Source organism: Haemorhous mexicanus, chromosome 12 (assembly GCF_027477595.1).
Source record: "Haemorhous mexicanus isolate bHaeMex1 chromosome 12, bHaeMex1.pri, whole genome shotgun sequence".
NCBI classification, from domain to species: domain Eukaryota; kingdom Metazoa; phylum Chordata; class Aves; order Passeriformes; family Fringillidae; genus Haemorhous; species Haemorhous mexicanus.
The window spans coordinates 13,760,012-13,785,006 of NC_082352.1; positions in this window are offsets into that span (position 1 = coordinate 13,760,012).

The following is a 24,995-nucleotide window of genomic DNA, read 5'->3' on the forward strand; positions in this document are numbered from 1 at the left end:
CACATTCCAGCCAAGCTCTCTGTAATGCCTCTGGAAGACAGAAGGCAGATGTTTTGATGTTCTAGAAGTATAAAAATAAATACTTAAGCAAATAAGGAGCTTCAGAGTTGGTTCTGCTAACACCACCTTCATTATCTTCTACAGGTGCAGCAGCCTCTGCAGGGGGAGACTTGAGCTTTGATAACGGCTCTTCTGGTTATTACAAAGGCAAAGCACAGGACCTGCAACAAAGTGGTGTCTTCTCATGACTTTCTAATACCTTCAACTAAAAGGGAAATAATTAACCTGTGACCAAATCTGAAATTATCACATAAAAGAAACAGATATGAGAATTAACAGTACATTAAACAGTCTTGTTTTCTGGAAAGATAACTGGAATGACTGTCAATAAAGAAGCATCTTATTGAGACTTCTGAGAAACAAACCAACTGGAAGCTCATCAATAAATGAATACTGCTGGAAAGACAGAACACAGGAGACATAAACCTAAATAGGATGGTTTTGCATCGCTGCAACAAGAGTCATATATGCAGCCTTTTCTCTGCTTGTCTCAATATCGAAAGTCCTCCTGCAACTGTTTCTAAACCACATAAACTTTCAAATTGACCAAGTAACAACTGAAAGTTTAATGCTGTAAAACAGGGTGTAGTCGCCTTATTTCTCATCACTCTTGGAAGGACGATTCCTCTTTTCCCTTGCTTCAAAAGCTGAAAGATCTGTTCATTTGTTATGATATCCCAGGAGATCAAGAGAGACAGAAATTACACTGTCATGACCACAGCTCTCAGCATCTGCCTTCTGACTACAGCATCTCAGATTTCAGTTTTGTTTTTAATGCTTGTTAGTAACCCACATCAGTGCAGTTCGAAGACAACGTTATTATGTTAGAGTCACTACAGAGTCCAAATTAAAGATCTCGTAATTGATCTGAATGATGGGTCTACCCATAGCAGAAGGCTTGAATTGCAAGGCTTGCTTCTCCTTAAACTAATGGTAGACTCCTCTGTGGTCTCAGTTTCACTCTTTATTGCTTATTTTAGAAGATCAAAATACAGTGATTAGTAAAGATGATTTGGACCACATTCATCTCTGAAATTACTCCTGCAACTTGTTAAAGCAAAAGCAAGCATTTTTGCTTAAAAAAAAATCACAGGGGAACTAGTGTTTTACTATGCGAAGAGCTAATTATTAGTATACAGACAGGCAGTAAATTTAGAAACAGAAAAATAAAGCTTAAGCAACAGCAAGAACTGAAAGATTTAAAACACTGTCTAGGTAGCTGCTGGCTGCACAGATGCCACAAACAAAAAACCCCAACTGGCTTAAACTAGTGGTTGTCCACTTTATGGTCACTAGACTTTAATTTCCATGGTTTGGGAAAACTTTTTAACTTGTTTCTTCATCACAAAACTCAACATAACTGCAAAGATTATGAAAATTGTCATGACCACAGGAAAAGCAAGGCAGTAAAGCTAATTTTGCATAGTGCAAGAAAATTCTAATGTAGAAATGTCTTCCTCAGCAGCAGTTAACCACAGGTCAGTTTGTTTCAAGCCAAATTTTAGGTGCAACTCAGCCACTGCAATTGCTACTCAAACTCTATCCAACATCATTGTTAAAGTGATTTTACAAGCAGGAATTATTCAATATCATAACCAAAGCAGAACTTTGGCCCTTGTACTTTAATCAGTAATGGACCACATATCACAAGAAGAAAGATGTTCGTGTATCACAGCTGCTATGAGAACAAGCAAAATCCTGGGAATGAGCAAGGTTGGCAAACTGTAGCAGCCAGCCCTGTGATCCTGTCACAGAAGACAAGAACATAAACTTCTTGCTGAAATACTTGGCAATATCAAAAATATATATAAAAATCGATTCCACCTGAACAGACCAGCTCATCAAGAAAGTGTCCCCCTAGCAAGGTTATCCATGACACTTGGTTGATTTCTGACATCCTCTAGGACTTAAATTATATCTACACAAACCAACACAGTATAGTCCTAGAACATTTCATCTACCCCAGTTATTTCAAGCTAGAAATGTTTTAGGGGTTCTGAAGGACAATTCCATGGTAATGCAGCTCAACAGCTGTCAGCATCCAGCCAGTCAAACAGAGCTAGCACCAGGACCCAAGGAAAGCACAATCCCTGAACTGACATGGAAATGCACCCTCAAAATGAGTGGGCTGCTGCATTCCTGCTCTCTCACTTTTGTAAGGGATATTTATTTATTTCAGCCCCCTTCCCTTCCGCCAGCACAGACATGTACAGACAACAGATCTGGGAGTGGAAAACTGTATTTCCATCAAAGACCGATTTTCTGAAAAGCACAATCACAGCACCACATAAGCACCAGTGTCAAACCAGCAGCAGGTTGCAAATTTCTGCTTACAGATGGCTGGGCTTGGCTTCAGTCTCCTAGGAACTATAGCCTAAGTTCTTACTGGTTTGTGTATTTTATAGTCCACTTGTTCGTCAGTAAAACCAAAACCCATTTCTGTGTAATGCTCTCCATGGTTTTAAAATGTATTAGTGTATTCCAGAGATTCACTGGTAGGAGATCAGTGATCCTGCCAGAGGGGGGAAAAAGAGAAATCTTTTAAAAGGTCATGTTTACTACATTTGAAATTATATGCTACAGTTTTGCTAAGTGGACAGATTAGGCAAAGTGCTACTATGAAACATAACTGAGCTTTCTTTGGCTACTGAATACTTTGGAACAGTCTACAAAAATCCTTTACCATTAGCCTGAAGAAAACTGCTACTGCAGTTCATTTAATCAGAATTCTTGCTAGCACAGGTTCTTGTCTACACAAACTTACATGCCAAGAAATCACTTACTACTGAGCCATTACAAAACTTACGGAAATTACTCTCACTGACAAAGCCAAAAAAAAGCCAAAACTATTCTGTATTGTTTAGTGTCCTTTCTGAAAGAGCCAGCACATAAACATTAAAACATTTCATGTGAATGATGAAAGCAAGAATTTAATTTATGCCTTATTTTCAGCCTCTTGTAAAACAAATCTTTCATCTGTTTGTCAAGGAATATTTCCTCCTTAGGTCTGTTCTTTGCTACCATATGTAATCCCCATGTCAGATACCATATGGAAAACACATTTGTCTTCCACCTATAAATTAATCAATCTAAAAAACTGCAATGGTTTTTCATTCTCACATGCAGACAGTTGTGAGTTATGGTCGGTAAAACAAATGAAATTAAAATTTTCTTTTTATCTTCTGTGGCTTTTTCTAATTTCTATAATATAGTAGCAGAGATAAGAATTAGTCCAAAGGATTTAAAGAAAGATGTTAATCTCATCCAAACCTATACCAATTATGTCTAATACATTTATTTACAGAGTTCAGAACTGAAAAAAGAAATAAGATGATACACAGTGGCTTTCCACTGGACTTCTCTTTCCTTACGTTATCTTAACCTATTCAGGGTGTCTGATGTCGTAGCAACTTCTATTTTACATTTTTTAGTACTTAAATACTGTTTAACTGATATTTTATACACAGAGGATTAAGTTATCTACTTGAGCAAAGACTTCAAAATTAGTGCTTTCTGATGATATTTTTACTCTACTGAGCAAGAAGCTAGAAAGACAAAAATTGTTATATTAGCTTGATTATGCCTATGATTAGCTCAGTCTTGTCTCCAGTGCTGGCCAATATCAGACACTGATTGCAAAAGTATAACAATTTGGACTACACTTTGTAGGCAAACCAGGGAGTTACTTTGTTAGGCTCAGGGCTTGCTGTAGAGGTGAAAGCTTTCTAATAATTCTTAAAACCCTACAACATTAATGCAGCAAAAATCTTACCAAAGTGCACAAAAAGGGAAAATTCTTCTCTGTAGTTAAAACTAGAAAAACTTAAAACCCACACTTCCTATCTCAGCTTAGAAGTGACTCTCTTCCAGAGGGCACTAAAGTCCATTTCTCAACTATTTAGCAATTCTGCTTCTAGATGCTGGGAGCAATACTTTGCAGATCACAAGATAGACTGGGACCCTACTAAAGGGAGGAGGTAAAATGCTCTGTTGGATTTGTGGTAGAAGAGAACTCCATGGCAGGTTTAACAGGCTCTGCAGAACCCAGTGTGAATGAACACAGAAAAGTCACAGCTGCAAAATAACCAAGTAAGGTTATTTAGTCAGAGAAGGTCAGAGAAGGTTCATAGAAAAGGCAGTCCTTTCTAAACTGAAAAGTGAGGATGTAAAACACAGTCTGAGGTTCTGGGCATGATTTTGATCCTCCTTAGGCTATAATCATGGTGATACAACAGCATCCAGTTCTCAGAACCGTTTTATGCAAAAGATATCTGCATTATTGTCTTGGTGAAGTCAACACTAGGAGCTTAAATAACAAACTGGCATTAAAAGAACTGTTCTAAGTGCTAATATCTGTGAAGACTTTAGACCTCAGACCTCTTTTTCCATGATGCTTGCAGATTATTCCCAGTTCCTGCATAAGGATTTCCCAAACCTAAGACCTCATTTTAAGACACCAGAAAAACTCAATTAACTTCAGTTTTCTACTCTCACTTATGGAAAGAGCTAGGCCAGATTTCCCATTATATTGTATAAACTACATTTGGATATATTTACCATGTCTGTTTGATAAAACAGACAGAAGACCCCAGAATTGGAGAAATGTATTAGTTTGTTATACCAAGGAAATTCAGAGTGCATGTGATCAAAGGGAGGGTAAAGAAAAACATGTCAATGTGAACATCTTAATTTATGAAGGTTTCTGGTTCTACAAATAATATAACCACTTATGTATTTGAAATTAGGTGTTTCTTGTGAATACTTGTAGCAGCTGGTAAGATCCCTGCTGCAGGTCATGCATGACAGTACAAGAAGAATAAACAAACCTAGGCATAGATTGTCCCACTGAAAGGAGATGGGAACATTTTGCACAGAGATTGCATTTTTATTTGATCAAAACTTCAGCACTGCTCATGGCATTAAACCATATAATTAATTTACTGGAAGATTAGTTTCAATGCTATGCCTTTTAATAGAAGCTTAACCTGCAAGCCAGAATTTCTGAAGTGAGCAAGACAGCCAGCATACTTCAAATACCAAAGTAACTCTTATTTAACAAAGCATATACATAATTCTAAAACAATCCCATAAAGTTCTTTTGACAGCAGGAACACTCTGTATTAGTCAGGGTAAAAAGAGGAGTTACTATCAAAAGTGAAGCTGGCAGAGTATTGTTTTTCCTGTTCATCAACATTGTTTTTCCTATTCATCAGTGCTCTGACATGAAAAACAAATCTGTTGAAGATCACAATAAAATCAAGGCTTTATATGTGTTCATGGAAGTATAAGAGGGAACTCTTGTCTCAGGTATTCACTGTTAAATTCAGATCCAAATCCTTGGCTTAGTTAATTCAAACCTGCTGCTACCATTCAAGCTACTGCTCATCCTTCCAGACAGCAGGTTTGCCTCAGCACTTCCTTGTTGATGGGATTTCATATCTGAACAGAATAACAAAGAAACAAATACTAAGAGCTGCACCCTGAAAGCAGACCATTTAGAGAAGAGAGCTCAAATGCAAACCAGCAAGTTCAGGAAAGAGATTATATCTCTCAATGTGCTGTTGACAATGGCTGTTACTAATTTTTGGCTCCCAGGTAGTAATTTTCAAGAAATAATGAGAATTTGTTGTGTTACAGCACAGCTCATGCACACAGAAGCCATGAAAATACACTGTTGTCAAGATCCACACAGTGAGAGGGTATAAAAATAAGGATATTTGGAAGAAAGATATTTGTCCTCCAATTTGCAGGACAAGCTATGAGTCTCCTTCACATTGCCTTTGTTAATAAACACAAATAAAAGGACTTGACAACTGTGCAGAGCTCCTTTACATATGTGGAGAGCATATGAAAACACATTATTTTTAAATTTTCTGTCTGAAAAAATGTACCAAATGTCAAGTCCTTGTGCTTGCTAGCTCATTCTTAAGTACATTCCATGCCCAATTATTTTAAAAGAGAGTGAATGAAAAAAAGAAAATCGCCACCAAACTTTGATGCTGTTCTCTACCTGTGACTAAGAACTGTTTTCCGAGGACTCCAAGTGCATTTCAACACTTTTTTAGTCTCCTGACTGAAAATTAAATTCCTCTTGGGCCTCTTATATCGTCTTAGCAGATGATGCCTAATGACAACATTCTGGTGTTTTAATAGCAACAAAAAGCACATCTATCTTATTTTATGACCTATGATAGGTTCTGCACCTCTTCTACATTGCCATTAGATTAAATTGTAAGTAAATATATTTCTTGGCAAGTTTTCATATCAAGTGACACTGGACTGTGCAAAAATAAACCAAAAAATGCTAACCAACTAAGCAAATAGCGTTTCTGTGTCACAGCATACAGCTTTTGGTAATGGTGATTATTATCAGGAACAGTTAAAAAAAAAAATCCATTTTACCAGATTCAGAAAATAGAGAAATGGTTAAGATTATATTCAGTGTCCCAGCTGACTTACAAGAACCACTATCCCTCTCTTGGATGGTACCTTACCTCAGAAGGGTACAGATCATACCAGAAGGAAGAGAGGATCAAGTACAAAGAAATGTTTGGGGTGTTTTTTAATGAGGAAATAAATGTGGAAAGGAGAATTGATAGCATTAAGCTAGCTTAGGTTTGACATGAAAGTCAGAGAAATCAAAGTTTTGATTCTCATAATTAGAAATTGCATTTCTCCTCCCCTGCCATGACTCTGCAAAACACCTGCTCACAGGAGCTTCACAGCAAACAGATGAGAATCTTCTGCTCCAGAACCCTCCAGTGAGCTCCTAAAGCAGAAGATAATGTTATGTCTTTGCTGAGCTTTGCTGGGATGCAGAGGAGGCGGAAATGTTTTGTTCCAGTAAGAGCTGATATGACTTAATCCAGCTGGAGCATTTACCCCACTGTAACCTTTTGTGTAGATGAGCTCTTGAGGGCCCAGACTTCTCTGCTGGGTGAGTACTGAGCACAAATGTGAAGTGATGGTGTAGAGCAAAGCCTGTGGGTGTGTCTGGGCTTTGTGCAAAGCTCTGCTTGTAGAATGGAAAGGTTTCCTGCTGCCTGTCTTGGCTTTGAACTTCTGCTTTGTTCAGCCCCTGAGGAAGTGACCTGCAAAGAATGAACTTGCAAGACGTGGGAAATAAAGTTTTAAAGATGCAAAGCACATAGCATTAACAAAAGCAGAACTGCCAGGTGGTAAATCAGCTTAATGAAGAAATCCTACATATCTTGACAAAAATCTTCTGGACACAATGTACAAGAATAAGCAATGAATATCCCAACAGTCAGTCCACCTCTTCTGGCTAATATTGAGCCTGCTCTTATTAAGAACAAACTTTTAAAGTAAACTCTACACTTAAAGATTTTAAGGCCTCTTATATGAGCTAATGCTTTTTTCAGTTCCCATTCCCTCTCCCAGGAGAAATGATCTTCATACTGCATTCAACAAATATGCATAAGCATGATCAAAAGAGTATATATTATTTATTTCTGCGTAAGTTGCAGAATTCCCTTGCTTACTTGGGCACTCTTAAGCATTTGAAAATGAAAGATATTTCACTCATCTGCCAAAATACGGGACAGAACCTTTGACACAAATGATCTAGGGGGATGCACAACATAAATTAGGCAGCTCTGTTGCAATAAATTGACAAATTGCTTTTACAAACTGCTCATCCCAAAATAGTATACAGTAATTAGCAGAAGAGGTTCTTAACACCTTTTTAACCTGAGGAAATTCAACACTTTGGATGTCACTGCCCGTGGCAGGGGAGTTGGACTAGAGGACCTTTAAACATCCCTTTCAACCCAAGCTATTCTATGAGTAAACAATTTTTCTAAAATTTAAGTATTGTATAATAAAATGTTTACATTTTAAGTATACAGCTTGACTGTTGGAAAGTTTGCTTTTAGCAGGAAATATTCCAATAGCATTGGTGATTAAATAGCTTAAAATTTCTGGCACTTCTGCCATCATGTCCCTTGATCTGTTAACTTGCTACTTTTCCAGAGCACATGCCTTTATGGAAACCATTAGTGAAGGATGGGGCAAAATTTCCTTAGAGGAAATTGTGCCCCATTCCCCTTTCCCCTCACCCGCCCTTAGCCCCTCAATTCAATTCTTGATTTCAATTTCAGTGAAGATACAATTTCTAAAATGAAAAAATCATTGAGAAGGAGAAATGAAGAGTTATTTAAATGGCTTTAAACAAAACCACATTTCTGTTCATTCTCAATTTCACATCTAAATGGCTTGTGGCAAATGCTCAGCATAAATAAAAGTTTATAATCTTTTAATAACAATTTGCCTGCTGTTTAAATCCATTTTATTTTTTGGTTAACTGAATATATTTTGAAAAGTATCATAAAATCATAAGAAACCAATTACATTGTTTTGTTGGCACAATCCATTTTTTATGTCACAGGGTGTGAAACTGCTAAAATGCTAAAACTGGAAATTCAAGGATGAAGCCAGGCAGAAAAAGAACTCTGAGAAATAAATTAGGGTGTTAAGTGTCATCTTCATATTCTTTTAGTTAGCACTGGAGAAAGGAAGTATTGAGCACAGAAATCCAGTCTGAAGCCTTCAGTTAGCATCCAACTTGGGCAGAGTTCTGAGGGTGAGATGATCTTGCACCTATTGTACAGTTTGAGGTACTTCTGCACCTACCACAGTGAACACTTTTAAAAAATGCACTCAAGTGCCTGCAGGGGATAAGAGCAAGGAGCTTGGCAGTCTATCAGTTGAAAAACAAATCTCTCTGATAGTAGAAACCAAAAATGTTTCACTGGAAGAGAATATTGCATCATATCAGAAAAATAACGTTAACCTCTCTCAAATTCTGAGTCAGCAAGTCACTGAGATTTCTACCAAATTCACATGTTCAGGTTCACCTTCCCTCCTAATTCACTTCTTGCATTGTTCTTAGAGGAATTAAGGATTTAAATAATCCATAAGTTTTAAAAACCAACTACCTAGTGGGAATATCTTTAATCAAAAAAACGCAGAACGTGTAGTTCTAAACACTAAAATCTTTCCTTCAAATCCAGAAAGAATCACACAATAGAGCCAACTAGAAAGATCAGCCCAAGTAGTCACAAATGTCTTCAAATGCTTGCTTGTGGATTATTTTGCTTTGATTTTCTGTTTGTTGGGTTTTGTTTTCCACCAAGAAAATAGAGAAGCTGTTCAATTCTAGACTTTGGTCTGATCTTTTTGATTGTTTTTATTAGACCATGTGTTCATTTTGTCTCATCTCTCTAATATTTTTTCCTCAGAGGTTTCTGTTTTAGCAGACATTGAAATTGTTTCATGAAGCTCATTAACCTTTTTCCTAACTATTTATTACAGTAATTTTTTCACCAGATAGGCAGTATATGCCTTCAGTATGGACTAATACTTAATGAATCTTGTTTTAATCAACTGAATTCTTTTCCTCCTCCCTGTACTACTTAATGATCTATATTCAGATCAAATATTCTTGAAATAATCTGTGATTCAATGTTAATCTGCGAATCAAAGTCGATTTTTTTACTAGAACCTAATAAGGCAAACTGTTTATGGCAATTATTCAATATTAAACTAATTTGAATTGCAAAGCATTCTGAAATTTCCCAACTTGGACATCCAAATGTAGGTAGCTTGATCTACGCTTAGGAATCTAAATTAATGGTCTGGCTTTTCAAACATGCAAAGCATTTTTTTTTTCCCTCTAATAAGGCTTAACTAATTAAATCTAGCCCAAACTTTGCATTTTTGAAGGATTATGAAAGGGGCAAATACTTGGTTTTCAATTCACAAGTAGCTTGCAAAATGAATAATGATATTTTAAAGTTTTTATACTAAAAAGTACCATGATAAGTGGCTTTCTACCCAAACATAAATAAAACATTAAACAAAACAGTAAAACCATCCATAACATCAATGGAGTTGTCTTCAGAAACCAAAACATCCAATTCAAATTAATAATGAAAGGCTTCAGCACAGTTTTTACGCTTACAGTATTTACTTATAGATCATCTAATTTCCTCCTAAGGCTAATGTGGAAACTGGAAGCTGCTACCATACACAATCAATAATCCTCTTAGAAGCATAGTGTGAGATACAGGAGACATTGCCAAAAGTAGCCAGCCAGAAATTAAATTCATTTCAGTTTTGTTGCTGTTGCTATTGTTTTAAGGAGAAAGCAACTCAAACATTGCCCAATATCTCTCATTTTGCTTACTGACTTTTCTTTGCAAAAGATGATGTTCAAATCTTCTCAAGCTTTGTCTGACTGGCTGGACCTTATTAACACAATTTGAACTTGGAGGAAAATGCAACAAAACATTTTGTAGTTCATGATTTCTGTGAAATGTTGGTTACAACACAGAGGGCAAATTCAGCTGGTCAGTCCTTACTGCTGTTAAACATGCCTTGGGCCCTGAAGAAGGTTGAGTCACTTTGCGGGGGAAGAAATTACCTGGTTGCATTAAGAAAGTGGAATTCCAATAAAAGATCACATCTGATGAATGGCACACACATTCTTACTAGGGACAGCAAGAAGCAGAACCAGGTAGACTCAAAAGTACAAGATGTTGCACATTTTAACTAATGCTGTTTTCTGACAACATCAAATACCTCAATGCTCTGTGCGGATCGGCCTTTGCACACTGGGGGAGAGAACTCATTTCAGGCCGACACGAAAAAATCCAGGTATGCAAAGCAACTGAACTGAACCTCTGAATTTAACTATAGTTATTTTCAGCAGTATTTTCCACTTTGTGATCTTGAGGTCAAGCCTGGAGAGTTACTCTTCTAGAAGTGATCCAGCCCAACTCAATAAAATAACATTTTCAGAGAATGATTAGAATAGTCTACCATTAAATAGCTGCATCAGGCACTCCCAAGGAATGAAGCATTCAAAAGAATTATCCTCTTCCTCTAGAGTCACTTAAATGTCTAAGTTATTAAAATATTCATCCCAAGTGTTGACTGATAGATCTGTAGGCACATTTAAGTTTTCCCACCACTGGGCCATCCAGAAAAATAAACACTAAGCATGATTTGGAAAGCTTTCAAGTCAAATGTAAGAACAAATTCTTAGATTCACTGAAAAATTATTGCTTTAATGTTATTTTTTCAAGCTTTGAACAAAAGCTCTGCTATCCCCTTGTCTCCATAAGAGAAATTCAGACACTAAGAACCGAAGGGAAATAATCAATACAATGTGACTTGTAAGGAGAAGGTAGTCTGTTATTTTGAAATGTCTGTAATCCTCAAAACGTGGTAATGCTATGCAAGGGGAGAGAACCGCCAAAAATCAAGTTAGGAGATTGCACATACCACTTGGTATTACTTTCAATTCTGATTAAGTAGCAAGCCCAAAAATCAAGAAAGGACAAGCATTTAAAAAAATCAAAATAAACTGGTAATCACTCAAGGTACAAAGGGTTAATCAGAAAAAAATCCTTAAATTTAGTAATTGAGATGTTAGATTATTTTGTGCACTGTGCTGATTCTGGTTTGCTTCTGTTTTTTAAATCAAGGTTCCTTTTTACTGGGGACCTTTGTATGTTATATAACTCCAGTAATGAAGGAATGTGTCTGCATTCCCAAGGATGGGCAGTGAACAAGAAGGAATACAGATGAGTGTACAGCTCCAAACAGAATGATCAAAAATCAGAGACAGTTTTATTTGCCCAGAGAAACCAGGCCTGTAGTGTCTATTACATATCATTAAAACTGCTCACAGGACAAGAGCTTGGGATGCCCTGATGTTTCTGGGTATTAGGACAAGACTAAAAGCAATCATCATCCTCTATTGCTCACTTGGAAGCTACAATTATCCTGGCCAGTAGAACTTGAAAAAGGATACCCATTCTCCCAGAAATCTGAAGCATAGCCTACTAGTCTGGATAATTACACTGCTTAAATTGCAGATCCAACCTTAATTATTCAATTTGCTGAGCAACAAAAAGATCTGAAGCTGGAAATAAACATTTGGCTCCTGCTTTGCTGTCTTTTGTACATTCTACCAAGGAACATGAGAATGGATTGTGTGCCTTCAACCTAGGCTTATGTGTGTTTCTGAGTGACTGTCTAAATTCACTTTTACATTTCTTCCACTAGGATCTTTCTAGATCTCAAGATATTTGTCAGATGAGCTTTAAAACAAGATTTCTTAGACTTCTAATGTAAAAATAAGAGAAATACAGGTCAAGAGAGAGAAAAGAAAAATTTCAGACTGCTTTCCAATCCTGATGAGGTAAAAAACAACTTACTTACAAACTTCAGAATAACTTGTTCCTGGAAGATATCCAGATACCGGATAGATCATTCACCCTCATTATCTTATAAGAGGTAAGAAAACATTTTACAACTTTGAAATCAATACATTTTTTTGGCCCCAGATATCTGATGATAGCTAACTAAGTTAAGTGTAATACTGCTGTCTTGAATTTAAACTGAGAGTTGAAAGAAATATTAAGTGAAAAAAGTACAAGAAAGTTGCTTTAATTATTTTTAACTCTCAACATTTTCTAAATGCAATCTGCTCTATGCAGTTGATTTGACTACAATTTATATTAATGAAACATTTCAACAGCACACTGCTTTGCAATAAAAAGCTTGTCGCTATGAGCACAACACTGATTAAAATGAAGGTTTTGGTGGTGGTCTGAAGAAAGCTTTGTTGGATTGCACCCAGTAACTGAAAGGGGTTGTGGTGCTATTTTTCCCCCCCTACACAGAAATAGAAATAACCTGTCATGGTTAAAAATTATCTCAGATCAAAGATATGGCATTTTTTTTTCCCTGTTAGAGGAAGATAACTCTCACCCATACCCCAAAAAAATTCCATCCATAAATTATAGGCAGCCTCAAGCTATAGTACCATAAATACCAAAAGAGAATACTCACTGTCAACTACCAGATGTCTTCATGTCTTAATCTATGGTAACTTGCCTTCTGGTTGTGTGGTCCAACAGGTGATTTAAAATAAATTTTGTAAGGCTGCAATAGTGGTTTTGTACACCACAGGCCTTTGGCTCTTGATGGTAAGCTGAATTTAGAAGTAATTGCTACTCTCTTGTCAAGCAAATCCAAGTAATTTTGAAAGCCAGGGTTTATGGGCATTATTCTCATGGAATTTTGGAAGATGAATGAAATAATTTTATTTTAAGGATTTAGTGTTTAATTAGCACACTTGTTTTACTAAACTCGGTTGTAGGGACATTAAATGTTTGCCTGCCTTTTGGAAACTGACACTTGAAATGCTACCCTGCTAGAGAAGTCAACCTAAAAGTGCAGCAGGAGATTAAGCAAACTTGCTTTTGGGGGAACCATGTCAGTAAAATATCTTTCATTATCAATACAACACTATTAATGAAAAAACTACCTAACTTTACTCTTTGGATCAAGTTTTACCTTCTACTACCTTCAGATACAGTTTAGTCATTTTGAGACCCCTTAGCCTTCCTTGGTGACAGCAGGACAATCAATATAATTCATTGTCTTTTCTTTACACAAAGCACAGCTGCCTTATGATGAACAAGACATAGATTTTTTTTTTCCTCATAGAGAAAAGTATTCCTGCTTCAAGCTTCTTTCTGTTCATGTAGGCTTCACAGTGAGGGTGTCAGAAGCCACAGCATAAAGTCAGACTGGAAAAATTGATTTCCCACTGTGGATACTAAAAAATGGAAGCATGCAATTAAATCATATAATATCTAAAAAATGTCTCTTCATAGCAGTAACAGGACAAAATTTGCTGACAACAATTCTAATACCTACCCCAATGCCTTACTGGTCCCTAAACCTTGCTTTCTCTGCTTTTTTCATCCTCTAGTTTTGGTCCTTTACCCGACTTGCTTCCCCAACAACCCAGCTCAATTAGGATACTGCATTGCACTCCATTTCATTTCTGCAAGCATGACAACTGTTGTCACCTTCTGTAAAGCCCACTTGATCACCTTCTTGGATTCTCCAAATCTTGGAGAACTACAGCAAAAGATTGGACTGTCTAACTAAAGCCTTTTAGCATTATTGTCTGACAGTTCCCTGCCATAATTCTGAAGTCTTGCACATTTACAACTATTTCACACTTTTTTTCCTCCTGGTTTGTTAACTGGTGCTCTAAAATCAACTGCTTTCTCAGTTCAGTCTATTCTGTCTGTGCATTTGACATCTACGCTCAATCACTGATAAACAAACCATTACAACTCCATACATAGAATCCTGTGCCTTGGTATCTCTTACTGATAAAACATCCAATGGCAGAATCATGAAAGACTTATGCAAGACACATCAAACCAGTTTGCAGTACTCTCTATGTGAATTGGAAGGTCTAAAAGTAATTTCAAAGCCCTATTTAGATAGTGACTATTTAAGGCCTGATCAAGGCTGTATCTATGAATTTTTAAAAACAGTTGTATTTTTCAACAAATACCTTGAATTTCTTCTTTTATATATCCTTTCAATTTTATGAGACTCTAACTGTATATGGCTGTGCCATTTATTTTAGTTATACCATTTGGCACAATCTCAGCTTTTCTATTAAGAACTTAAGAGAAATATTCTTACTTTACTCTGTCAGTTTATTTCTCTGCAAGGCAAAGAAAATGTTGGCCCTGTATGATAATAATTTACTGAGGATGAGAAAATGGAGGTAGTGAGGGTGAATCATCACATCTGCTGTTCTTTCATTTAATAAGAACAAACCTTCGAAAGCATAATTGGGCAGTCCTTAGACAGAATGATCAGTGATCCTTCAGTATGTCTAATTAAATGTTTACTAAGCCCATCAATAAGAATTTGGATGTACAAAACTTAAAAAGAAGAAACACATTGTAGTATCTGTTGAAAATAACAGTAATTTTTTCTTGCTTTCCTTCATAAGATGGATGACCTACTGAGATAAATGCAGGGTTTTCATTGAAATTGGGAAGAAATTGAATCTTCTATCTGGGTTTCCCTGAATCTATCTTGTGTGTGCAGGAAAATGGGAGTCACTGTCTCCAGGGTAAGCAGATTGGTTGCTGCTGACAACAGCACACTACAGCTGCTGTTAGCAGAAACCAGAATCCATGAATCCAGTGATTCAGCTGTACTTGAATGGCTGATGGCTCCTTGTGTAAGATCTCAAAGAACTTTTCATATTTGATTTGATAAAGATATTCCAATTTTACTTCCATCTGGAATCAAGTGTAAGTGTAAAAACCTTAAGCTAGCCAGACCTAATTCCAGATTTGAAGGTGGTTCTCAGAAATTTCTATAAGAGCTTGGAAGCATAGCAATGTTTGTTCTTCTGTTTTGGTGCTCAGAAAGTTACAGTTCAGAACAGGAAATATGAAAGAAGAGAGTAGGATTGATGTGAGCTTTTGATTAACTAAGTTACTATGTATTAGTTACTTGTATTAAATTCTTTCAGGCACTAAATCCTCTAATTAAGTATAATTTGAACTGTGTTACAGTTTGAACTAATTTCTATTTTTCTTCTTTGCAAAGCAGAACATGGTTAGTAGTTAAGCAGGACACTTTCAGCTAACAAAAGAACAAACTTGGCTTCATTAAGATGGATAGGGTGGGAAAACAAAGAGCAATGAGCAGGAGTAGTGGTAGCTGTCCTCCATATTAGCACTAAAAGGTTTGCTTACTTGTGGTCTTGTAATTTGGGAGTGCCCTATAGCTGCCTACACTCTTGAAGGTTTTCCTCAGGCCTCATGTTTGCCTCAGCCAGGCTCTTCATCAGGGTAGGTTTGCTCTGCCTCAATGTCAGGCATCCTTCTGGAGAGGGAGCCCCAGTTGCACACTAAAGCCCAGCCTGGAGAAAGCACATTCTATTGTGAATGTGAAGGAAATGCCAAATGGAAGGAATTGATTTCTGTAATTTGTTCTTCACTATATCAAACCCACATCTTGAATAATCTCAAGAGTCATTATTCAAAGTGAAGCATTTGCCATAATATTTTCATAAATACTTTCCACATCTACAAATGTGTTTCAGCCAAACAGAAGTTGTAATAAAGTAAATGCTGTCTTAAACTTATCTACTATACTTTGCTACAGCTTTCTTATATGTCACCTTAGTGCAGGGGTTCCATACTATTGTCTCCTTATTGCAAGAATTCCATACCTTCTTGGTGTTTTCTCATGGGCTGCTCCTCCGAGCACTGACTGTTTCTCCTTCACAAAGCAGCCACCTGACTCCAGTTCCCTTCTCAACCAGCCACCCCACTCTTTTATAGCACTCTTCTCACTGGTTATAGCTATGGCCTGTTAAAGTCAGGCCTGTTCCTAATCTTTGATAACTGGCCCAGCTGCAACTCCTTAGGAGTAGGATTACTTTCTACACGACCTTTATTTTCTTGTATTCTATCCCCCTACACTTCCTAATGCTGAAAAGTTCAGCAAGGTAGGGAACAGCATACGTAATTCTGAGCTGAGTGAGTCTTGTGGAAACACTGGGGAAGGTACTTCAGGAAGCAATTTAGCAGTCAGCATGTAGCAAAGATGAGAATAATTATCAAACAGCTGTATATATTCCAAAGACTTATGTTGTGATCAAGTTAGCATGCTGGTGGCATAGAACGTTGTATCATATCAGGCATCCATTACAACAAATCTGACAGTACTTTAAATCCATGATCCACTGTGAAAAATGTAACATCAGTGTCAGCTTGTCACCCTTTCAGGATGGCTGCAGAAGAGCTCTTGTTCAGTAGGGTGTGATTGTGTGATCCAGTTGCTGTCTGGGAAACCTATTACATTTAAGAACTATCCAAGAAAGCATCCAAAAGTGGGCAAGAAATCATTATAATATCCATTGAATAAAAAGAAGCAGTAAACCTAACTCCTACATCACTGATTTGGAATAAACCACATAGGAATGAAGACAACCCAAAGGGAGGTTTTGCTAACACAGTGTAAATAAAATGTATTGCTCAGTTTATTTGGCGCCCAGATTTCTGTCATATTTCTTGAAAGCTGGCAGTACAGTAGCTAAAACCTTCTCCTAGATGAGGACAATGCTTGGAAAACAGGATTTCACAACATCAAAAGCAGGGACCTTCATGCAGCTCAAACATACTGGATCTTCCACACAAGCCTTCAGCATCTTTCAGCGCCACGTAATTCAGGGTGAGGTGGGATCCCAAACTTCTACATTTACTTTTTTACTATTTTTTTAAAATAGTACTTGAAAGAGTCTTTTATTGTAGTCATTAGCAGAAGAGTAAATGAACTTCTAATTTAAAACTACACTAAATAGCAACTTTTTTTTGAAGACCAAGTAAATAGAAAATGCTTGGAAGTACCATACCATTTCATTTGTAAGTTAACAAGTAACACATCCTACTTCAGAAAATTCTTCATAACTACATGAAAAGCCCTGTATAGACATAGATATCAGAGATAGCTTTCTAAAAGTCGTCTGCAATTGGATTACAGGCCTTTTTGCTACATTTTCTGCAGAGTTTTACTTTTGATGAGGCAGAGGCCTGATACTGTTTAGCTGCTCTGAACAGCTACACATGTATCATACAACATACAATATGTATCTTCTATTTTCTGAATCTTGGTGGGAGGAAGGGAGGCAGTGCAGCTTTCAGAACTCTCTCAAAGACCATAAGAACTATACTATTGCTTCTTTTTCTCCCCCCAAAAAACTGACAAAATGGACAGTCAGATGTTATGGAAATGCTCCCCATATTAAACCAGAAGAAGAGCCAGAAAGACAATAACTGGGAGCAGTAAGGCAAGTTTGAAATCAAGCTAATGTGACTTGCAGCAGTTCTGATGTTATCAGAGCTTCTCCAGTCTGAACAAAAAGATTGTACTTCTTATACTCAGCAACTTGGCTTTTCTTTTTTTTTTTTTTTTTAACTAATGCTAAGGTTCGGATATGTAATTTATTTTCAAGATAGCATACATTCAATTTGTCTCATATAGGCTGAAATATGCTTTCCTGTAATAAAAAGAAGTTTTTTCTGCCCCCACCAAAAAGGACAGAATCAAACATTTTGGAAAGTTTCTACACAAAGCGCAGCACCGGAGTGCCAACACCGCGGTGCGGGGCAGCCGCGGGCTCCGGGCGGGCGGAGCTCGCCGCTCGGGGGGCGGTGGCTCCAGGCGCTTTCCCGGGGGGGCTCCCGCCCGGGCAGCGGCGCTGCGGCCCCGGCACCGCCCAAGCGAGCCGGCGCTCTCGGCGCTCCACAAGCGCCAGGACTACACCTCCCGGCTGCCCCCGGAGCGAAGCCACCTCCTCTCCGCGGGGCGGCTGGGAAGCGTGGTCGCTGCCGCCCGTTCCGCTCGGGCGCCGCCCGGGCCGGGGCCCCGCGGAGCGCAGCGGGGCGGGGAGGGGCGGCCGCAGCGCGGCGGGCGGCGGGCGGAGCGCGGCCCCCCCGCGCCCAGGGGCGGGAGCGCGGCGCCGGCCCCGCCCGTAGCGCTCCGTGGAGCTGTTCAGCGCCCAGGTGCTGAGTCTCCCCGCGGCTTACGGAGGCTCCGGCGGCGTTCCCTTCTCGCCGCTCTCCGGCGCGGCAATGGCCCCGGCGCTCAGCCGCCTCCGCCAGGCGTTCTGAGCGCCCGCCCGCCCGCCGCGCCCCGGCGTGGATGCAGCAGCTCCAGGCGCCCTTGGCTCCGCGGGGGAAGGCGGCAGGTAAAGCTTTTCCCTCCCCGCCCATCCGCATTGCATCTCCGCCCGCCCTCCGCTCGGAGCTGCCGGTTCGGGGGGCTCTTGCCGAGCCGAGAGCCGGAGGCTGCCGGAGGCGCGAGTTGTGTGCAGGGAGCGAGCTCCGCGAGGCGGACCGCGGGGAACAAAGCGGTGCGGTCCAGATGCCTTTTGAGTAGTTTTGTTATTTTAGTTTCTGGGCAGCGGGAAGGGAAGAGCGGAATGGCTGGTTAACTGCAAATATCTGTACTTAGATGTAGGGGGAAAAAACCCCTACGTATATTAATGGAATCATGGAATCACGTTCCTATTCTCATGGTTCAGGAGGGGAAAAGATGCGTTTGTCATACAGGTAAGATAGTGCTATAGTCAAGACTGCAAGATGGTTTCCTTGAGTACCCTCCTTAACTGTAATGCTTGTATAGATTTTGCACTGCAATGATTTCTTACTTCTTTTCGTGTGGATTACCAGCCCCACTGAAGAGCTGGGACAAGAAGCAGAAGGTCAGAGTAGCAGCCACAGTGTTTCTGTGACAAGGGGGCAGAAAAAGAGAAGAAAAAAATTCCACTGTATTTAAGGCCAAATAGCAAGTTACATCCTACATGAAGTCATTTAGAGCCAAGCATTGTGCTGTTATGCCTGATGCTTCAGGCTTCCTCTTAGTGCTGGCTGATGAATAGGGAATTGAGCAAGCGTATTAACCATGCATAATCAAGCAGCAAGTGTTCTTCACTGCTTGTATGTGTAGCACCTTCTGTCACAGGATCAATGAGTATTCCTGAGCTATCAAAAGACTGTTTCACCCTAAATTGAGTAGGATGCAGCTGTATCCTTTTTGTGTTGTTGGTAAGACAGGTTAACTTACCCTTCTGAGAGTGGCAGGGAAAGGGGAAGCCTGGCAAAATAGAAACTCAGCACTTTTCTCAGGTGTAGATGGTGAGAAAAGTTTAACCCAGGAGACTGCATGGAGTCAGAGCAGGAACTTCTACAGTTTCTGGGCTGATTTTCAAAAGAAACTGAAGAACCAAACTAAGATTAAAAAAATGCTTCCATTAGAAAATCTAATGCAGTCTAATTAGGATACTCTTAGCACTTTGCCTTAACTTACTTTTGCCTTGTATCTAGAATTTCTTTGTGTATTAAGTATCTCCTCTCCCCATGTTACTGTATCATTGTCAGAAGAAAAGAGCCAGAAAAAAAATTGCAGGCCGTAGTAAGGTAAGTGTTAAAGGCAAAATTGTGAGACTCACATAAGTTCCTATAATGTTAAAGATTCTCCAGTCTGGACAGAAACACAGTCCTTCCCATTTTTATTGACTTGCCTTTCTTTGCTTTTTAAATTTTTTTGGTACTAATTATTAGGGTTCAGGTATACAATTCATTTCTAAGATAGCGTGCATTCAATTTGTCTTATAGAGGCTGCAGATTAACAGATTTTCTGCTTTACTGTAATAAAAAGAAGTGGAATAGATTGAATGCAGTCTGACAGTCATCTCACATCCAAAAGCTCTCCTTCCAGTATGCACCTTGGAAATGCAGGGGCATAACATCTGGCTTTTAACAGTAGCCTTTTAGGGATCAATTGAGTTAATAATTAAAATAGTGCTTTACTGTAAAATTAAAAATCAATTTGTGCACATGACTGTGTGCAAGGCAAGCTCCCCCTCACACCAGCAGAATTAGATTTCCTGACACAGCTCCTCCCTACCTCTGCCTTTTAGTCTAAGAACCATCGAAGCCTCAGAGCACGTGATCACTATGTGTGATTTAAGCGATGCTATTGAATTTTTTCCACAGGGAACAATTACTGTAGAGTGACAAGTCAACCATTTTGATCTTAACAGATCCAGCTCTGTTTAGTGATGGTAACCATAGCATACTCTGTCTAACCCAGTCTGAATATCTCACTGTAGCAGTTTGCTTCTCATTTAAGAGGACACTGTTAAACCTTAAGATAGGTTCTCATTTTGGGTAGGAATAAGAGGCTTTATAAGAGAAGGATATTGTAGACATTTCAGCTCTATGTTTGCAGTTGCTGCTGCCTGCAAGAGCACTCAAGAAGCCACTGAAATATGAGAAAAGCTAAGCAGCATGCTCTGACCACACCCCTACATTGCCATAATTCATAAACCCAGACTCTGTGCTTGCTGCCACATTCTTATTTCTACCTGGTCAGTTTGGACAAAGACAAAGCTTCTTTGTCCTAATGAAGCCAGTGCAGCATGCTTTTAGTAGAGCCAACAATCTGGGCTTCCCAGAATATATTAGAAAGGACTCTCATGTTTCCCAACATTGTTTATGCTAAAGGCTATTGCAAATAGAATATTTCTGCTAATTACTAGTATGTCAGCTTGGGCAATAAACAATCAATATTTTACTGATGTAGGATCCACTGCAACTTTCTGTGTCCAGTTATCATGCCTTCAACACGGTAAATTAAATCTCAAGTTGCAATTTCTTTGTGGAAATGTTTATTTTAACTTCCAAAGGAGACTGCTGAAGTAATGGAAATGTTTCCATTACACTTCAGTAAAAGTCTATTTTTCAAAAAGACTTGCCCAGAAACCTGACCTGGATATATTTTAATGTCAGAGCCACTGTTATGATCACACTATACAGCAACGGTAGGGGTTTTTTAAGGATTAAAAAAATTCTTATAAGGATAATCTGTACAAAAATGCTATAGTTAATAATCAACATGTGCTATAGAAAAGCAGAGACTTTTTAACTGCTGTCTGTCTGAGGGAGAATGACAGGACACATACCTTTATATGGTATGGAGAATCAAAGAACTCTGTATTACCAAACTGTCTTTTGAATATTGTCCCCTAGATATGGCTGAGATGGCTTATGTATTTTCTACAATTCTAAAAACAGAAAAAATAATTTTAGGTATTGTGTAGTGCCAATTTTCTACTTGAATTCTAGCAGTTCTTGGCATTAAACATAACTAGATTTTTATTCCCATAAATACCTGTAAATTGTTATATGATACTCCCAAGTCTAATTTTGTTTAAAAAAGGCATTTAAATGCACACTGCAATAAGCAATTATGTACTGCTTCATTTTAGAAGAAAGGACCTGCTAACTTAAAAGGAGCAATCCCAGTAACTTGCTTCAAGTATCAAGTAATGTTTTCAGTGATTTTTGAAGGTATAGCTTCTAAGTATTTGACTGTAATGTTTAAGCATTTGTTTTAAGTTCTCCACAACACTCCCTAACAGAAGAAAGTTGTAGCTGCAGTCCAGGTATTATTGCTATAATCATGTACTTTCATGTCTCATAAGTCAAAGCCACTCCAAAATCTGGGGAAATGTTAGACTATGATTGACTTGTGACATTGCTGTAAAAAGTGACAATCCATAATTTGAGCTGACAGCACAATGCTGACAAGATTTGCAGAAATATTCACTTGCATTTTATTTTGTCTTGAACAAGTAGTTTCTGAGAAATGGGCAGTTTGGAGACAGTATTTATGTAGAACACAATGAATACAAGATTTTCCTCCTTGTCTAAGTTCTACTCAGCTTTGTTTCTAGTGCTTGGGATGGGGGTAAGAAGAGGAAAATTATGGGACAGAGGGCAAGCCCTGCACATACAGTTGTACTTATCCACTGGGAAGTCACCAGATTTTGGTGATTCCTGACTTGGTCATGCACATACTGCCCTTTGAGGGCTCTACTGTCAGCACTCAGCTTTTACTTCAAAAGGAGGCAGAATGCTGTCATACCTTAAAGAGGTGACCAGCAAACATCCTCTTGAGTTAAACCAGGAGCAAGCAATTTCATGATTATAGAAAATTTCAGTGAATGTGAGGGAGACTGAGAAATCTCTCAGTCTTGAATCTTGTGCTGCAAGTCTGAGCTTTAACAAGCATATTTAAAGAACAGAAAGCTCACTCTATGTGAGCTGACCCCAGTCTCCTCAGTGGGAGTTAGTGCCTGGGCAGAATGCCTGCTTCTCTGTCAGTGATGATTATTCTCTCTGGCCTAATACTTGATAGTTCACATTCTTCACTCACCTGCTGTTTTACAGAGCAGAGGTGATAGGCCTGGACTAGCACCTGTTTGCAAGAACTGCACAAAACAACTTGTTCTGTTATTTTTCAGATTTCTTTTTTTTGAGATGTGTCTGAGGCTGTGTCTGCTATCAAAAAATTACACTTGGGTTTTTTAGATTTCTTGCTACTTGTCCTCAAAAAATGCAGCTTGACAAAATTTGCAAATACAGACATCTGAGGTATTCCACACGAACCACACAGGACCAAATTATTAAAAATTTCTGAAACAAACAGAATTTCCATTAGTTTCTATTTGAGATGGTTATACAGTGTTTAAATTTGGAACCAAGATGTCTCAGAAATTATAAATGAAGAGTAGTCTATATAGAACTAGTATTCCACTCACAAGAATTTTATCCTCTGCCTGTCCACTTGTCTTTGTGCCAACATAAAAGGATTATTCTTGCTACATTTGCAGTAGAGAGTTGCTCTGGTGACATGGTTTGCTATCTTTGCTTTGGAAGTGCATTAAAACTTCAGAATCACTAATACAAAGCAGAAAGACATTAAACTGGCATCCTAAAAGTATGGGAAATTACTTTTAAAGGTGCCCTTTGTTAACATGATTCACACAGCATCTGTTGAAACTTTCACTTTGGAAAGTAGTGTGTGACCTATGACACAGCTCAACGGCAGAATAAAAACAAGATTTAACAATTCAGTTCAGTTTTGAGATAATTAAAAATGCATATTCTTCATATAATAAGAGGATGTTTACTCTAGAAATATGTTACCAGGGAACAGGTAACAATTAAAAAACACAGGCTGAGAAAATCTGATTTAAAAATGAATTACATCAATGCTTAGACTTATATCACTGTCTTATGGGGAAAAAAACCCACAAGATGCACTATGAGTTCAGAGCAAACTGCAGAGAGCATGTTCTGGGCTCTGTTCTGGGTAGCTGATTGCTGTCTCAAGGAGTACAATTAAGGAAAAAAGTTTAACGTGGGTTTACTGTACAATCACACCCCCACCCCCACTCCCTTGTCTTCTAAAAGGCATCAACTTGAACAGCATTCTATTACTGTTACATAATTTCAAAGTTTAACCACATATAGCTGCTTAAATCTGAAAGCTGAGATAATAAATGCAAGACAAGTATTTTCTCTGAGGTACTTAAGACTTCTGTTAACTACTGTTCCTCAATCTATTTCAGTATTAAAAATAGCAAAAATACCCTTTAAAGTGACAAGCCATATCTGCCACTCAAAAGTACACGAGCTTCAATGTATTTTAAAACTGATTCAAGTAAAAGAGAGATAATAACTGGATTCCATCTGTCCCTCTTGACTATTTCTAAATGAGTTAACATTGATTAAGTTTTGCTTTAACAACAGGGTTTTGGTGATTTTTTTAGCTCTTTCCCACCTATATTGTGCTTCAAGCACAGTAGAAGCTTTTCACTTTTAAGCAATGTCTTGCTTCAATCCTTTCTCTGCCAAAAGAAGAGTTAAGTGGTCATTTTATTCTTTTCACTTAGTCCAAACATTGGTACAGCCATGTGGAAAAAGGGGTAAAATTCCATAGATTTCTTTTGGGTAACTGCATTGCAAAAAGGCTAGCAGGAAAATTCATGATCAGCAAGCTGTGAAACTTTGTTTTCCTACTTTTCTAAGGAATTACTGTCTGGAAAAAAAGTAGAGTTTAACCCTTTCTGGGAAGAGATAATATCTAAGGAATGTAAGCAGCTGTTTGTTGAGGGGCTGTAGTTTTCTGTACAGGCTACTCCATCCTTCCCATATGGCTAAGCAGAACTGTCTGTCATTGAAAACAATGAGAAATTCTGTCTCAGTGAGAAATGACAAGTGAAAATACATCAGAATTATAAGTGTGCCCTGAAACACTTCAAATATCACAGACTAGAAGAGAAAATACTCAGTTCCTGACTCCTTCATCACAGTTAATTCTGTGGAATCAGCACTACCATACAGATGAGAGATCAGAGATTTATAGCTTTTCCTCTAGGAGTCCTTCATTGAGCTTGAAGCTGAACTCCATGGATGACCCTACCTGCAGAAAGAAAAGACAGGGAGAGTCTAGAAAACCCTGCATGGACAGGAGTCTTTTATCCAAGCTAAGGAATTGGCAGTGAAAAATGAAGAAAGATAAGAATCTTGTTAATTTTACTATTTCTTAGTAGATCTAGTCAGAGGCTAGAGAGCAGTTGGTGTTCTCTTGTTGCCATGAGTGAGAGAAAAGAAGGATAAAACCCTTCTTGGAATTCCTTAGTGCCTCTTTGAGAG